Raw genomic sequence first — 16,413 nt, forward strand, 5'->3', positions numbered from 1 at the left:
CAAACCAGTGAGAATAACCTTTTATTCTTTACATTTACAGCTTCAGAATGTTGAAACACATTTTAGATCGGCGTTTAAACTTCCCTTCTACCAAGTTACAACTTTAATTTTACAATTATGTTGCAATAGCTATATCCTGTCAATTCTAGTGTTATCCTCTTAAATCAATACATTCTGCTTTGGTAGCTCTAATACCCAATCTCTAATGGATGTTCAAAATAACACAAGGTTCTAACTGTGGTCCATGAATTGTGATACATGATCTGCATGAAGATGCTCAGGGTGAGGAATTGAAGGAATTTTTTGTCCCAAAGGTTATCCAAAAGCAGCTTCAAGTTCCTCCTTTTTCCCTTCAAACCCAAGGTAAGACTAACCTCCTACAATCTCAGTCCCCGCACGACCAAATTCTTGCCAAATTTCACATTTTATTTTCATTACCTGCTTTTTTCCACCTTTTCAGTAACATTCCTCTCTATCTCATCATTGCTATCACTGAAGTACTGTCTGTGATTTTGTTCTCTAATGCCTATGGGAACATGTTGGGAAAGGGACGTCTGGTAAAGTGGTATAAAAGGACCGCATCTTCCTACCACCATGCTATCTTGACAGTTATAAGCAAGATTGGCTGCCTGCTGGAATCCAAATTGATCCATTCAGGAATTCAGTTAAGATTCACTTCCCACCTTCTGCATTGAGCAGGTCTGTTGCCCCTTGAGGTTACCACCAGTGAAACTAGGTGGCCTCTCAGCAGGCTCTGGGAAGAAGCTTTTTTAGCCTACAGAGGGCTCCCCCAGGCAGCACTGGCACTACCTGCCATCATATTGAACTGGAATCTTATTACAGTTGGGCTGCAAGATTTGGTTCTGTAGTACTTTTGGGGCCAGTGTTGCTGAAGCCCTGAATTAAAAAATGACAGCTGTGACATTTCTAGCCACTCCAGGCTTGGCTCTCAGTTTGCCTAAGTGGAAGGCACTAACACAGTTATATGCACACCTGAAGCATAGAGTGGGCGGATTATGACATTATATAGCCTCTAACATTGACTTGCGGTAATATCTGCTTTTGCATACTCTTAACTCAGCATGTATTTGACTGCACAAGGGACTGTCATGCAAATTTCAGATGAAGTGGTTTGCACTTTTCAGGTATGATGTTAATGGAAGTCCTGTGTGAGTATTATCAGAGGAGTTTTGAAATCTTTTTGGATTTGCAAAGGAAGTAAAAGAAGATGAAAGATCTGACAGAAAGCCTCCTTCAGTAATGGGGGCAATTGTTACAGTTTCCTTTGGACTACAGCCTTATATGGAAAGGAAGCACAGGCAGCAATGAGGAGAAGCTGTGTGCATAAGGTTGAGGCCCTTAAGGACATTTCTCCCATCTCCGCCTCCACCAGGAGTGTGAGATGCCTCCATTTCACAAAAGAGGCAGAACCTGATCTGCAGAGTAGGGTTAGCATCACCGTTAAACTCATCATCGCTCTAAATTTGTACATCAGTGGATCCATCTGAGGGAGCAGGCAACATCAAGTTCCCTGCTGTCAATCACTACATCAGGGAGGTAACAGAGGTCCCATACTTAAGGAAAGAGGTCTTAATCATTTTCTTTATTACCACAGTGAAGCAGGAATTGGCAGGTGGCTTTACCAGGTTACACAATTCCCAATGACATAGGACATAATTAGCTGCACACAGGTGGCACTGCAAGTCCCACATGTTAGTGGGGAGACGTACCAGAACCATAAGAGCTACCACTCCATGAGGTGTACAACCATGCTGAGAATATCCTGTTGGTGAATGCTCATTTTCCTGGCAGCAGCATCCTGCATTCAACCTGCTCTAATCATCTTTGGCCCAGTGTGAAGAGCTAGAGGCTGGCTGCTGGGTGACAAGAGATAACCACACCATACCTGGCTAATAACTCCACTCTGCCACTCAGGCATGTGAGAACAATAAATATACAGAGAAAGTCATGCAGCCATCTGGAATATTATGCTCAAAATCACTGGTGTTCTGAAACAATGATTCTGCTGCTGGACCAGTCCGGAGGAATTCTGTAGTATTCATTGAAGTTTGTCTCCGACCTTATGGCAGAGTACTGTGCAACGCCTCCCACCAGGCTTTCAAAGATCACCTTGGGAGGAGGAAGTGACGCATCTGGATCTCCTTTACTTCCGGCAAACTGTCAGAGAATCTTCTCAGAATCTGATACCCTTGCTACCAGCACAGCATTATTTTGGTAGTGTGGTGGGTAAGATATGTCCTTTGAACTTGCATTGACTGACCCTGACCATTTGTTTGAGATTATTAAACTTTCTCTCATACTGCAGATAGGAACTCAGCCAGATTCTGGGAAATGACTTCTCTAATCACCTACTCCTATTCACTTTTCAGGAAGTGTCTTGAGGACTTTCTAGCCTCCCGTGGAAATATAAGACTACATTTCACGGTCCCTCACCAGTGGATTTGAAGGCAGGGAGCTCATAAAATCGAATATGTGGCCCCCAATCTAAATTACATTTTATGAGAGTTGGGTCAGGCATCAGTTGTCTTCCCACCCTTCAGCATATCGAAGCCCTTGAGAGATCAATAATGGCCACTAAAAAGCTTTATCCCAACCCTACCAGTACTCAGCCAAGGGGAGACCTATCTCAAGTGGGAAGCCGAGTAGCTTGTATTGGACAAGGAAGTGGTTCCTTCCTTGTAGGTCTGCAGTGCCTGTTCCCTCCTCCAAGACCTCACCCCCCCCACCACCTCCGCACCTCCCGCCCCCTTACCGTTCCCCCAGCTTTTCAAATCAAAGCCTTCATTCCACTTTCTGGAATCTGCCGACTTGACCCCATTGAAATTTCCACGGCCCCAACTTGCATTATCTCCTTCCAGTGATGATTTTCCTTGGGGACTGACTGTAGTCTGAGCAATGGCACTGCTGGATCGACAGAATTGCTCCCCACCAAATTAGCCAACAGCTCATGGAGGCAGAAATCCTGCCTTGAGCCAAGTGAAAGTGGAGCTGCAGTTCTTCCTGTGCACAGCCTCCCTATTGATCTTTTAGCCATAGTGCTGGGGACCTTGGCATCCCATAAATCCAGCCAGGATTTCACTTCTTTCTACCACAACATTATGGACTCTAGTGCAGCATTCGAAACATCAGACCCTTTCTCAGACTTGTTAACTCAATTTGCTGAGCTGGCCTGTACCTTTGCTTATAGAGTTTGCTTTTTTGCTCCTCCAGTTTTCATACTGTTGTGATATTTCCTATAGACAGATATCTGCCAGACTTAGTCCAGGAAACAAGCATTTTTGGGTAAAGTAGACTGCCACAAACTACAGAAGCTTATTGTACCTTTCATTGCAGGAAGAGTAACCAAGCGGAGGAAAGTATGGTATAAAGTCAGTTTGTGAATATGCTTATAAATGTAGGTGATATGTTGCAAACAGCCTACAGAGGGCAGCAGATATATTAACAGTCATTCCTTCTGACATACCAAGAGAGGAAATATTACACAATAGACTAGAATTTTGGATACACTAAAAATGCAGACAATTGCTGTATCTTGTGGATAGGCCTGAGGGCTGTGTAGTTTTTTTGGCTTTAGGACTTATTATCAATTAACTGGTGAGCTGTGGACACCGAAGTACCATGCCAAAGAAGAGACCAGAGGTACAAGTTGTTTGAAGACAACTGGCAAAGGGAGAAAACAGAAGTGGAGCATTGGGAGAGGGGCTTTGGTGTTCAGGTTTGGGAGAGAGAGTGACTCAAATGATCCAAGAGTTGAGGCTGACTGCTCAGGGCAACTAGTATAGGGAGTCACAAACAGGTGTTGGCTCATTATTTGGATATTCAGAGGACCTAATGCCTGCTTCTTTCTACCTATTCAAAATATGTAGGCAGTACAACTCAAACTCAATGAAGAGGTGCTTCCTGCCCACAATATTGGAGCTTTAGGAGGCCACAGGGCATTGATACCAAGAACTAATAGGATTAAGAGCAGAAAAATTACAAATAAGATATCTAATATTTGGGGTTGTTTGTCTTGGACAGTTGCCAGTTTCAGGTCACTATTTGATGGACATGTTCAAAGGTTTTGAGTTGGATCTAAACTTCCATGCTTGTCCTTAATATGTGTCAAATCAACACACATGGTTTCTGCTTTTCGTCCACTTCAGTTCTCCCATTTCTCCATTTCATTTTGTGCATTTTCTCAAACCTTGTTTAATGAACACATTTCCTCCCATCTCCCAGTCCTACTGCATTCTTTCCTTGCCTGCTATCTGCCAGATTCATGCAAATAGGCTTGCTGCTCTGTTCTTCTTGGTCATTTTATTGCTGTTCCCACTTAATGGCTAATATTTTCCATTTTGTAGCCGAAGTGTAAGGATGGGCATGTTTAGTGGCAATTGACTGTCTACCCCCATCAACAAAAAGCTCCAGTCAACTTGTTAAAAACTGACTGGTGAGCTTTTGAGCAAATACATATCTTGATGTTGAAGCCAGAGGCTGAGAAGGATTGGAGGCAAAGATATAGGTGTGGCTTTCAGGAGCCACCTCTCCCATCCCTTCCTTCATTGTCTCCAGATTGGGCAAATGGAGGCACTATCCCATGACACAGGAGGCAGCCTCTTTTTCACTTGCTGGGAAAACAGGTAATTGGGCCAGTGGTTAGTTCAACCCACTTAAGTGGCCATTAATTGACCACTTAAGAGTCTTAATTGCTGGAGATTTAAGATAGTTCCAAAAGGACCTCCTTTCCCAACACTTAATTGCTAATGTGATGGGAAACGGGCAAGAAGCTCTCCAGTGCCAAAACCCAATATTTTGCCCTTCTTGCCACCTTCCTCACCTCTTCTAGGGATTGTGTTCAATGTTGCCGTCCCAAGAGGCATCTTGATATCCTCGTTGCTAATGGAGGATCTCTCATATCCGACTGAAAATGTGTAGCTGCTATAATGAATGGTGTTGAAGACCAGCAGAAAATAAAAGATTAAAAAGGGAAAAAAGAAAAAGAGATAACAGATCCTAGTGAAATAACATTATTTTTAAAATTGTAGAAACAAATAAGCAGGAGATTGAGAAAGAATAATTTGGAGGATTAAAGCTAGAAAGGAGGAAAGGGCCCAATCAAAACCAAGTGGAAAACTGCAATAGTTCGGCAACATAACCATTGGGCTAGTAAGAGTAATTACTTGTACAAGTCACCCTATTGGTTATTCAGTGCAAAGACAAAAATATTTTACTGTGCAGTTTGTAATGGAACCAAGTTTCGGCATTGTAACCCTTGCACTCATTAATGGATGTCACTTTTCAGAGAGCAGTTTTCTTTTTTTTAGTAAGGCTTAATTTGGAGCAAGAAATGGCGCACATGCGAAGGATGTCTTCAGTGAAAAGGATGTATAAGATATTAATTGTGAAAGTATTAATTGTGAAACCATCATGTACTTTAGTTTTAACGAATATGAGGAGGAACCAAACTACTCACATGGCTGCTATCCAGAAACCTTGAGACTTATAAACAAGGATTCTGCAGTAATTTAACTAATTTGGTTGCTTTTTATCTCTTTAAGGATCAAGGCGTATCTAAAATTCTTTCCACTGATTCTCTCCTTTAATTGGGTTTTTCCCTATATCCTAAAAGTCTGACCTCTCTTCCTAATTACACCTCCAGGAATTTCAGGTGCACCCCTTTTACCCCAGCCACTGCTGATCACAGTGCTGTAGAACATTGCATGAACATGCAAATCGGCCCTAGTAACTATGCTGCAGAACAATTACTATTATTAAGTTATAAACTTCAACAAGCAAGAAATGTTTCTTAAGAAGCATGAATACAGGAAGTATTCATTGGTCACTGGATCTTTAAACTATATATTGTCAATATGAGGCATCCATGATATTTCAAGAAATGGCTATTTCATTTGTTCTCTTCATTTGGACTCGCCTAATGTAAGGCTAGGGTTTGTACACTGGATACTCAGGTAGACATCAGAAATATTGCAGATAGCTGGATGGAATTCAGAAAATGCTGGAGAAACTCAGCAGATCTACATCCTTGGAGAAAGCAACAGACTTAACTTCGACCAGTAAACCAAATACTTGCGGATGCTGGAAATCTAAAACAAAAACAGAAATTGCTGGAGAAACTCAGCAGGTCTGGCAGCATCTGTGGAAAGATTAATATGTGTAAAGTTAATATTTCGGGTCTAGTGACCCTTCTTCAGAACTTTAACTTTGAGTCTGATATGTCTCTTATCAGAACTGAGTTGTTTTTTAGAAGTTAATTTAATTCCATCCACTGGAAATTGCTTTTATTTTAGTTGCAACTTGGTTGAGGGCTGAAACTATTTTGTAAGTTCTTTTATCCCTAGTGCTGACTGGCTAGGGATAATATGAAGTACAACTCCTGTGGAGTTATACCAAATCCACCATAACTTCAGTGGAAATACTGCCGAAACAAACATTCTCACTATTTCTTCAGACTTCTGCTGAAGCGCTGGCAGAAAGTGGAGAAAACTGCAGCATAAGCTCTTGCTTTATTTGTTTGCAATTCATATGAATTTGATGCCCAAAACCTGCTCATGGCAACCATGACAGAGGACGACAAGCAGCTCACTTCATGAACTTTTAATTTTGTTTAGTGTCTAATTTCCTTCAGGTTGAATGGCAGCTTTATTCAGGGACCATCAAAAAATGGAGAGGGTGAAATGCAGACTGATTCCTGTGAGTAATTTGTAAATTAAACTGCCAGTCAAACTATATCATTTTCTAAATTGAAGTCAGATACTGAACAAAATGGTAGAGCACACCTGCTGCTGCCTTTTAGTGGCTGACACCTTGAAATCTATTTGCAGCTGAAAATTTTTAATGCCGATTCTTGAGCGGAAAGAGGCTGGGGAATTGGGGAGAAAGCTTTATGCATTATTAATTATCAACAAATGAATTACAGCTTACCAATGGGATGTCACTGTGAAGGAATTCTTGCTTTGACCCTAGTTTTAATGTAAATCTGGACGTGAGGCTCAATCTGATTTTTGAACAAATTACAAAGTTACAAGCAATTATAGAGTAGAAATAGGCTACTGGGTTTACTATTTTCGTGCAGGTATTTAAACTCCGCATTAGCCTCCTCCTACCTTTCTTTATCTAACCCCATGAATGTATTCTATTATTTCTTTCTCCCTCATATGCTTATTCAGCAAATCAATATGCTTGAAACCCTGACATGTACTTTTGAGAAAAGTTCTATGCTAACAGCACGAATGCATAAAATCTACTATTCTTAATATACTATGTATTCCCACTTGGGGCTTATAGAGCCATGGAGTCATACAGCACAGAAACAGATCCTTCAGTCCAACTCATCCATGCTGACCAGGCTTCCTTAACTGAACTGTTTCCACTTGCCTGCATTTGGCCCATATCCCTCTAAACCTTTCCTATCCATGTACCTGTCCAACTATACCTTAATTTCATTAGTATCCAGAAATCGGTTTCTATATTGAATATGCTGAATGATTAAGCTTCCACAGCTCTCCAGGGTAGACAATTCCAAAGATCTACCATTCTCTGAGTGAAGGAATTCCTCCTCATCTCAGTCTTAAATGACCTACCCCTTATTCTGAGACTATGTCCCCTGTTTCTAGACTCACCAACCAGGGCAAATATCCTAACTACTTCCAATTCATCAAGACCTATAAGAGTTTTGTAAATTTCAATGAGATGACATCTCATTCCTCAAAACCCTAAAGAATACAGGCCAGTTTCCTCAATCTAATCTCATAAGACAATCCTGCTATCCCAGGGATTAGTCTGATGAACCTACATTTCCCTCCCACTACAGCCAAAATAACTTTCGTTTGGAAACCAAACTGCACACAATACTCCAGGTATGGTCTCACCAAGACTCCATACAATTGCAGCAAGACATCTTTACTCCTGTACCCATATCCCTTTGTAACGAAAGCCAACACAACATTTCCCTTCCTAATTGCTTGCTGCTCCTGCATGCTAACTTTTAATGATTCATGAAATAGGACACTCAGGTACTTTTGGACATCAATACTTCCCAACTCCCCACTATTTACAAAGTCCTCTGTTTTTCTGTTTTTTGTTCTATCAAAATGGATAATTTCACTCTTATTCACTTTGTGGTCCAATTGCAATGTTCTTACCCATTCAATTAACCTGTGTCCAAGTCCCCTAGAAGCCTTCTTGCATCCTCTTCACAACATGCAATGAGATAAAGCTGATGGCCCCTTGCCAACTGCCATGGATACAATAGGCCAACTGTTATAGTGTTTTATGATTCTAAGATTTAATCCATCTTTCAGTCCAAAGTCATCCATGAACGTTGCTTCCCCAAAGCTCTTACCCTATCACCTTAGCCCACCTTTTCTTAATTATTTGTTCATGGGATGTAGGCATCAAGCATTTATTGCTCATCCCTAATTTGCCCTCGAGAAGGTAATAGTGGGCTGCCTTCTTGAAACACTGCAGTCCTTGGGGTGTAAGAGTACCCACAGTAAGTTAGAAGGGAACTTTCATGATTCTGATCCAACAACATTGAAGAAATGGTAATGTCAATCCAAGTCAGAATGGGATGTGACCTGAAAGGGAACTCCCAGGTTGCAGTTCTCGTGGATCTGCTGCCTTTGTCCTTCTAGGTAGTGGAGTTTGTGGGTTTGACAGGTGCTTTGGAAAGAGTGTTGATGAGTACAATAGTGCATCTTGCAGATGGTACACGGTGCTGCCACTGTGTCAGTGGTGTAGGTAGTGAATGTTGAAGATGGTGGATGGAGTGCCAATAAAGCAAACTGGATGGTGTCAAGCTTCTTTGAGTGTTGTACTCATTCAACCAGGAGGGGAATATTCCATCGCACTCCTGATTTGTGCCTTGCAGATGGTAGCCCAGTACTGGGGTGACATGAGATGAGTTATGGTAGAATTCCTAGATTCCAACCTGTTCTTCTGGCCGCTTCATGGCATGTTCTGGTGGATGGTAACCCTAGGATGTCGATAATAGGAAGTCAGTGATGTTAATTCCATTGAATGTCTCAGGACAATGCTTAGATTCTCTCCTTGGAAATGGTCATTACCTGGCATTATACGTCAGCCTATACCTAAATGTTGTCCAGGTCTTGCTGACTTCCTCACCGTCTGAGGAGTCACAAATGATGAACATTGTGCAATAATCAGTGTCCCTCCCCATTTCTAATCTTAAGTACATGAATAGGAAAGGTTTGGGGTTTGGCGGGGTATAGGCCAGGGGCAGGCAGGTGAGACTAGTTTTGTTTGGGATTATGTTCGGCTGTATGACTCCATGACTCTGTGACTCTACATCAGAGGGAAAGTCATTGATGATGAAGCTGAAAACAGTTGGGCATAGAAAACTACCCTGAGGAATTCCTGCAGAGATGTCTTGCTGCTGAGATGATTTACCTCCAGCAAACACAAGCATCTACCTTTGTGTTCAGTATGACTTCAATAGTGAAAAGTTTTCCCCCTGATTGCAATTGACTCCAGTTTTGCTAGAGCGCTCTAATGCGACACTTGATTGATTGATATTGTCTTGATGTCAAGGGCAGTCAATCTCGCCTCATCCACGGTGATTGTGTGGTCAAGATCAGTGCTATATCTCAATGACTCTTTCCATCACTTTCAGTATTATAGTTACCACCTTCCCTTCCTTGTCCTCACACATAATGCCAGTAAATAAACATCTGTATTTATGCTCCTATTTGCTGAGAAAATGTTAGCTTTGATACTACAGAGTCTATTTGAACTTAGGAATTGTAAGTCTTTTTGCAACTTCGATCTGCCCTTTGACTATTATTGGGATTCTGGGAAAGTCCATAAACTTCAGGGTAAAGCATATTTTACATGTCACTGGTCATGCAGGATCACTCAGTTATCTCCTAAATTAAGTTAAAGGGAAGTACCACAGCTCACAGGTATAATAATACCCGATGAATAACAAACACTGCGAATAAAACTAAATAATTCATTACATAAGGAAAGATTTGCTCCTCGCTTCAGAGACATAATAAAGTTAGGCATCCTGTTCTTAATTTATAATGCTGCCTTGCAGACAGGACAGCAAAGGTCCTGACAACAAGTTAATAAAGTGTTGAAGTCCATGACTGTACAAACCATTAAGACTTCAATGTACAGTGTCATCCTGCATGCTTTATTGCGGTATTTATGTCACTATTAGAACAGACTGGAGCAGCGTAGGCTGATTCCAGTAGCAATGACTAATCGAGATGTCTCCTGTAGCATCACAAGACAATCATATTTGTTTGGTAATTGACATTGTGTTGATCCCAGGAATTGTGTTATGTTGTACTCTTTAATGATGCAAGCTATTTGCAGTCAAGCTAACAAATGTAAACTAAAGGATTTTTTCTAAAAATAGAATTGTTCTACTGAGTAGTGATACACTGGAAGATATAAAGGAACCAGCAGAAGATTTCAGAGTGTCTTTCAGCCACTCCTGTTTTTTTGTGTAAGGCTAATGGTAGGAAGTGCTAATCCTATTTCTCTACTTTGTTTTCTTTTATGACTTTACTAACCTGTTGTTGCTGGTCTCATCAGGCCGATTTAGTCATTATGCTGAACAAATGATGACTTTGAGGAAGTTGGGCAGAAAGATCCCATGCTTTCCAAGATAAGAAATTTGATTCTCTTGACATGCAGTTGATTATAGCATTCTTTAATGCAGTTTCCCAGCTGTAGTAATGTTACCAAGCTATCCAGGCAGTCAATTATATTTAAGAATTCTCATGGAGAGCCAAACAGGAAATGGAAAGCACTAAAATCTAGTCATTTTTGAAGCAATGTATGGAAAACAAAATAAACATTGAGGCAAACTCATGGAGTAAAGGTAGAAGTTTCAATACAATAAATAATTCAGGAGGGACAGGAATTGGGCAGAAATCCACAGGATAGCTTGTGTTAGACCACTGAATGGCAGACTGTAACATCAAGATATCTACTCATGCGCTAAATCCTGAATTTCAGCCATATTTAGTGGTAATGACACCTAACACCCAAAAAATAATATCTGTATTAGTATCCCAAATCTCTGCCCTTATTTTTCAAACCAAAACAAACTACCTTACTGGTGATTGTAATCAGGTCAGCCAGGTGGACCTCATCAACAATGAATTCCCTGATTGCGCCTGTTAATCTGGTCCAACCAGGAAGCCCTGACTGCCAGATAAAAGCAGGAGTGTCAGACATCCTGATACTCTGAGAGCTGGCCCTGAGGGAGCTGCATCAAGTCAAGGACTTTCCATGTGTAAATAAAGGGTGACTTTATGATGTGGTACTGGCCTCTGTGGAGCGATTTTATTGGTGATGAGAGCAAAGCATGTCCCTGAAAAAGTTCACTCACGACAGTCATCTTTGAGTTGGGGTAAGCATTTCTGGTGTCATGCCATTATTTGGGAAGCTCGACTCCTGCCATTGAAGACTGGCCCCTTTCTGTATAAAGAATGCTTTATTTTTGTGGGCAAATGACACTGAGTCAGATGAAAAGCAATGAGCAATTTGCCTGAGAGCTTGTGGAGCTGCAGGCTTTTTGGTTATTAAGAGTTGCCCTGAGGCAGCAGATACTAAAACCATTCAAGAGTTGACGGATTCATTATGACTACAAGATTCCTCAATTCTGAGTCATTTTTACTTGGTAATTCGAGAACCAGTGGAATCCATATTGGGATTTTTGGCTTGGTTAAGACGACTGACAAAGGCATATGACTTTGGTTTAACCCTTAATGAGATGCTGAAAGACCATTTGTTATGTGGGATTTATGATGTAACCATGTAAAAGCACCTACTAGTTGAAGCCCAACTGGACTTCAAAGAGCCACGAGAACAGGTTTTATCATTGGAAAATATGGCAAGTGAAGCATACAAGTTGCAGGGTATTTCAATGGAATTGGATACCTTCACCAGTCCAACTGCGCTTGGCGTTCATCACTTGAGTGAAGGCAATTGCATAGCCTCACTCAGGACATATCCTGAGCTCTAGGTCAGCCCACAGCAAAATCCTAAAACAAAGCCAAGCCTCAGCCAAAAGTTTAAAATTTTCTTCAGGATCCGACCAGTAAGCCATTGTAGTTGTTGCTATGTGCAGATTTGAGACAGCAAAAGAGACCCATTAGACCTAACCTGAGTAAGAGAACTCATAGGCCAGTATCCAGGGGAGTGCACACCCTAGAAAGTCCACCTACATCTGGTTTGGAATAATTAAATTGCTTAGCAACACCCAAATCAGACCCAATCAAAATAAACATCTAGTTACATGGTCACCCGGTTCTAATGGGAGTTGATACCAGTGCGGCCATTTCAGTGATCACTCTGGACTCCAACCCTTGCTCAAGACCTCGGCTAGACTGAGAACCTCTACAAGGGAATCCCTGCAGATTAAGGGTACAACTTCGATTCCAGTCTCTTCTGAGAAGCAGTTGGTTCAGTTACCACTGATTGTGGTAAAAGGCTCAGGCCCAAGCCAGATTGGGGCAAAGTTGGTTGAGAAAGATTTACCGAGATTGGCTCAACATTTTTCGATTAGAAAATCACTGCCTGAGTGAAGTCCTAATTAAATATCTGGAAGTTTTTGAGAAGGGTCTGGCGACTATCAAAGAAGCCAAGGCCACTTGGCATGTTGACCAGGAAGCAATTCTACAATTCTGATGGGCCCACCCAGTGCCATTTGCCTTACAGGCAAAAGTACAAGCAGAAATCAGGAGGCTGGAAAACAAAGGAATCATCAAACCAGTTCAGTTTGCAGAATGGGCAGTACTAGTTGTATTGATTGTAAGCTGAACAGGTCGGTTCGCCTTTGTGGGGACTTTAAATAAACAATGAACTGCTTTTCACTATTGGATAAATACCCAATCCCTCGCATAAGGACTTCTATGCAAAGCTGGCAGTGGGGGTGTCCTTAACTGAGCTGGGCAGGAGTCATACGTACTTGCAATTGCGATTAGATGAGGATTCCCAGAAATATGCTACAATTAATACCCATGAGGCCATTTGGGGTATCATCAGCCTATGCAATTTTTTGTTGGACGGTGGAGAACATTTTACAAGGTCTGCCCCAGGTCGCCATTTATCTAGATGATGTGCTAACAACAGGGAAGACCAATAAGGAGCACTTAGAGAACTTGGCCATAGTCCTTAGACTTTTCTCTCAGGTGGGCGTATACTTTAGAAGGGCAGAGTGTGTGTTCCAGGCATCCCAAGTGAACTACTTGGGCCACAGAGTCAACAAGACCAGGTTACACCTGTTGGAAGGTAAAGTGAGGTTGATCAAAGGTGCCTTGGCTCCCACATCTGTGCAGGAGCTTAGGTCTTTCCTTGGGCTGGTGAATTATTACAGGAAAGCTTATACGTAACCTGGCCTCCAACCTGGCACCTTTGCATCAACCCTTATAAAAGGGTCAGCCTTGGAAATGCTCATGTAGCCTAGCCATAGCTTTCAGAGAAGTGAAGAAACAGCTATCGTCATCTAAGGTGTTTGTACACTATGATCCCAAGCGAGATCTGGTATTGACATGCAGTGCCTCCCCATATGGCATCAGGGTAGTATTAGCTCATATGTGGCCCAATGGAGAGGAACGCCCAATAGCATATGCATCCATGACTTTGGCTAATGCAGAGGAATACTCTTACAGACGTAAATTTGTAATAATAAAGGAGCGTAAGCCCCTGCCACATAGATTTGAAAAGGACAAGGCAGTGCCCCCCCCCGCCAAATAGCTTCAGGCTGAATTCAGCGGTGGGTTCTAATATTAGGTACATATAATTACAAGACACCTTCCGGGAATGGCAAATGTGGATGCATTGAGCTGCCTCCCACTCACAGATACACCACAAGAAGAGTCCAAAGTGGTTTTAAATTTTCTAGACACACTTCCAGTCACAGCTAACAATATTAGACTCTGGACACAGAAAGATCCCGTCCTGGCAAAACTGAAACAGCTGGTGGTGAAGGAAGAAACCTAAGGGCCATCACAACCAGAATTGAAACCTTTTTGGACCCAGAAAGATCGGATCACAGTAGAGGATGGCATATTATTATAGGGAGTAAGAGTGATTGTCCTGAGCAAACGTTGCCACCAGATACTGGCTATAATCCATCAGGGTCATTCAGGCGCTTAGCAAAATAAAGATATTGGCAAGAAGTCATGTCTGGTGGCCAGGATTGGATGCAGACATAGCCACGTTGGTGGGGTAGTATTCAGAGTGCTAACAATGACAAAAATTACCACCACCAGCTCCCCCAGATTCATGGGAATGGCCGGGTAAACCTTGGACTTGGTTACGTGTCAACTCTACAGGTCCTTACATTCTAGTCATTGTGGCAGCCCACTCAAAGTGGCTAGACATGCACAGAGCTCATTACTACTTGAATGGCTGTAAATTGAGAGAGGGGAATGTGCAGTGGGACCTGGGTGTCCTTGTGCACCAGTTGCTGAAGGTAAGCGTGCAGGTGCAGCAGGCAATAAAGAAGGCAAATGGTATGTTGGCCTTCATTGCGAGAGGTTTTGAGTACAGAAGCAAGGACGTGTTGTTGGAGTTGTACAGGGCCTTGGTGAGAGCACACCTGGAGTATTGTGCGCAGTTTTTGTCTCCTTTTCTGAGAAAGGATGCTGTTGCTCTCGCGGGAGTGCAGCGAAGGTTTACCAGGATGATTCCGGGGATGGCAGGTCTGACATTTGAGCAGAGGTTGACTAGGTTAGGATTGTTTTCGCTGGAGTTCAGATGAACGAGGGGGGATCTCATAGACACTCAAAATTCTAACAGGACTGGACAGGGTAGATGCAGGGGGAATGTTCCTGACGAGTGTGTCCAGAACCAGGGGTCATAGTATGAGGATTCAGGATAGACAATTTAGAACGGAAATGAAGAGACATTTCTTCACCCAAAGAGTGGTGAACCTGTGGAATTCATTACCACAGGAAGTAGTTGATGCCAAAACATTGAATACATTCAAGAGGCAACTGGATATAGCACTTGGGGTGAATGGGGAGAAAGCAGGATGAAGCTATTGAGTTGGACGATCAGCCATAATCGTGAAGAATGGCAGAGCAGGCTCAATGGGCTGAACGGCCTCCTCCTGCTCCTATCTTTTATGTATCTATGTAAACATGGGGACAGTGGTAAAAAAACTGCGCACATCTTTTGCAATACACAGACTCCTGGAAGTGTTGATCACAGATAACGGGCCATCATTTACCTGCAGAAGTTTGAGTATTTCCTAGAGTTGAACGGCTTTCTATATATAAGGACAGTTCCAGCAGAGTGGCTAATGTGGAGAAGACTCCACACCAGGTTAAAACTGATTCTCCCAGACCTGGGGTTGGGGGCTAGTGGGCAGTGTGAAACAGCATCAGGGACATCAATGCCAGACACAAGACTCCCGAAACGAGAGAGACAGTTTACTTCAGGGGACAAACTTTAGTGGAAGAACCATAGGAATGGCCCTGCAAGGGTAAGAGGCATGGTCAATGTGAGGTCAGGTCCAGTGACTTATAAAGTTCGGATAAGTGTGGTCCTGAACAGGCACGTGGACCATATGAAATCTGCAAACTCATAAATGAGGCAGGAGAAAAACATACCTGGCTCCTCAGAACAATCAGAAAGGCTAGCAGAACCCGTGGGTTCTCCCTGTCAGTCAGATGGTGATGAGACATCAGAATCTGAGATGGATACAATCGATGTCACCACCTCAATCCCTTTGCCACCTGAAGAAGAGAATGAATTTCTTCTGAGACAATCCGGGCTCAAGAAGCAAGCTACTGAGTATTATACACCACCCATATCTGAGGCAGAGTCGGAAGAACCTAACCTGGTGCTAAAAGGCCACAGGAGAAGCTACAAGAAAAAGAAATGGCCTATGTCCTCAGACTCAGAGGGGGAGGAATGTAGTGATTGTAACAAGGTCAGCCAGGTGGATCTTATAGAGTATGAGTTCCCTGATTGGGGCTGTTAATCTAGTCCAATCAGGGAGCCCTGGCTGACAGCTGACAGATATCCTGACACTCTGAGACCTGGATGTAAGGAAGCTGGATTAATGTCAAGGACTTTTCACGTGTAAACAAAGGGTGAATTTGTGATGTCATACTGGCCTCTGTGGAGTTATTCACTCACATTGATTTATATCGAAGTTCATTTGTCATTTAGTTATCATTCTGCAAACTCCTTCTCCACTCTCAGAGATACCTCCCTGGACTGACCTATCCCCTCCCTAACTCTCCACCTGCACTCTCCTTTACTGGCTCCATCCCGCCTCTTCGACCTGTCTTTCTCCTATCCACCTATCTGCTCCTCTATCCATCTTCTATCCGTCTCCCCCTCTCTCCCTATTTATTTCAGAACCCCCTTCCCCTCCCCCATTTCTGAAGAAGGGTC

This window comes from Rhincodon typus, chromosome 28 (genome assembly GCF_021869965.1).
Source record: "Rhincodon typus isolate 14 chromosome 28, sRhiTyp1.1, whole genome shotgun sequence".
Lineage (NCBI taxonomy): Eukaryota > Metazoa > Chordata > Chondrichthyes > Orectolobiformes > Rhincodontidae > Rhincodon > Rhincodon typus.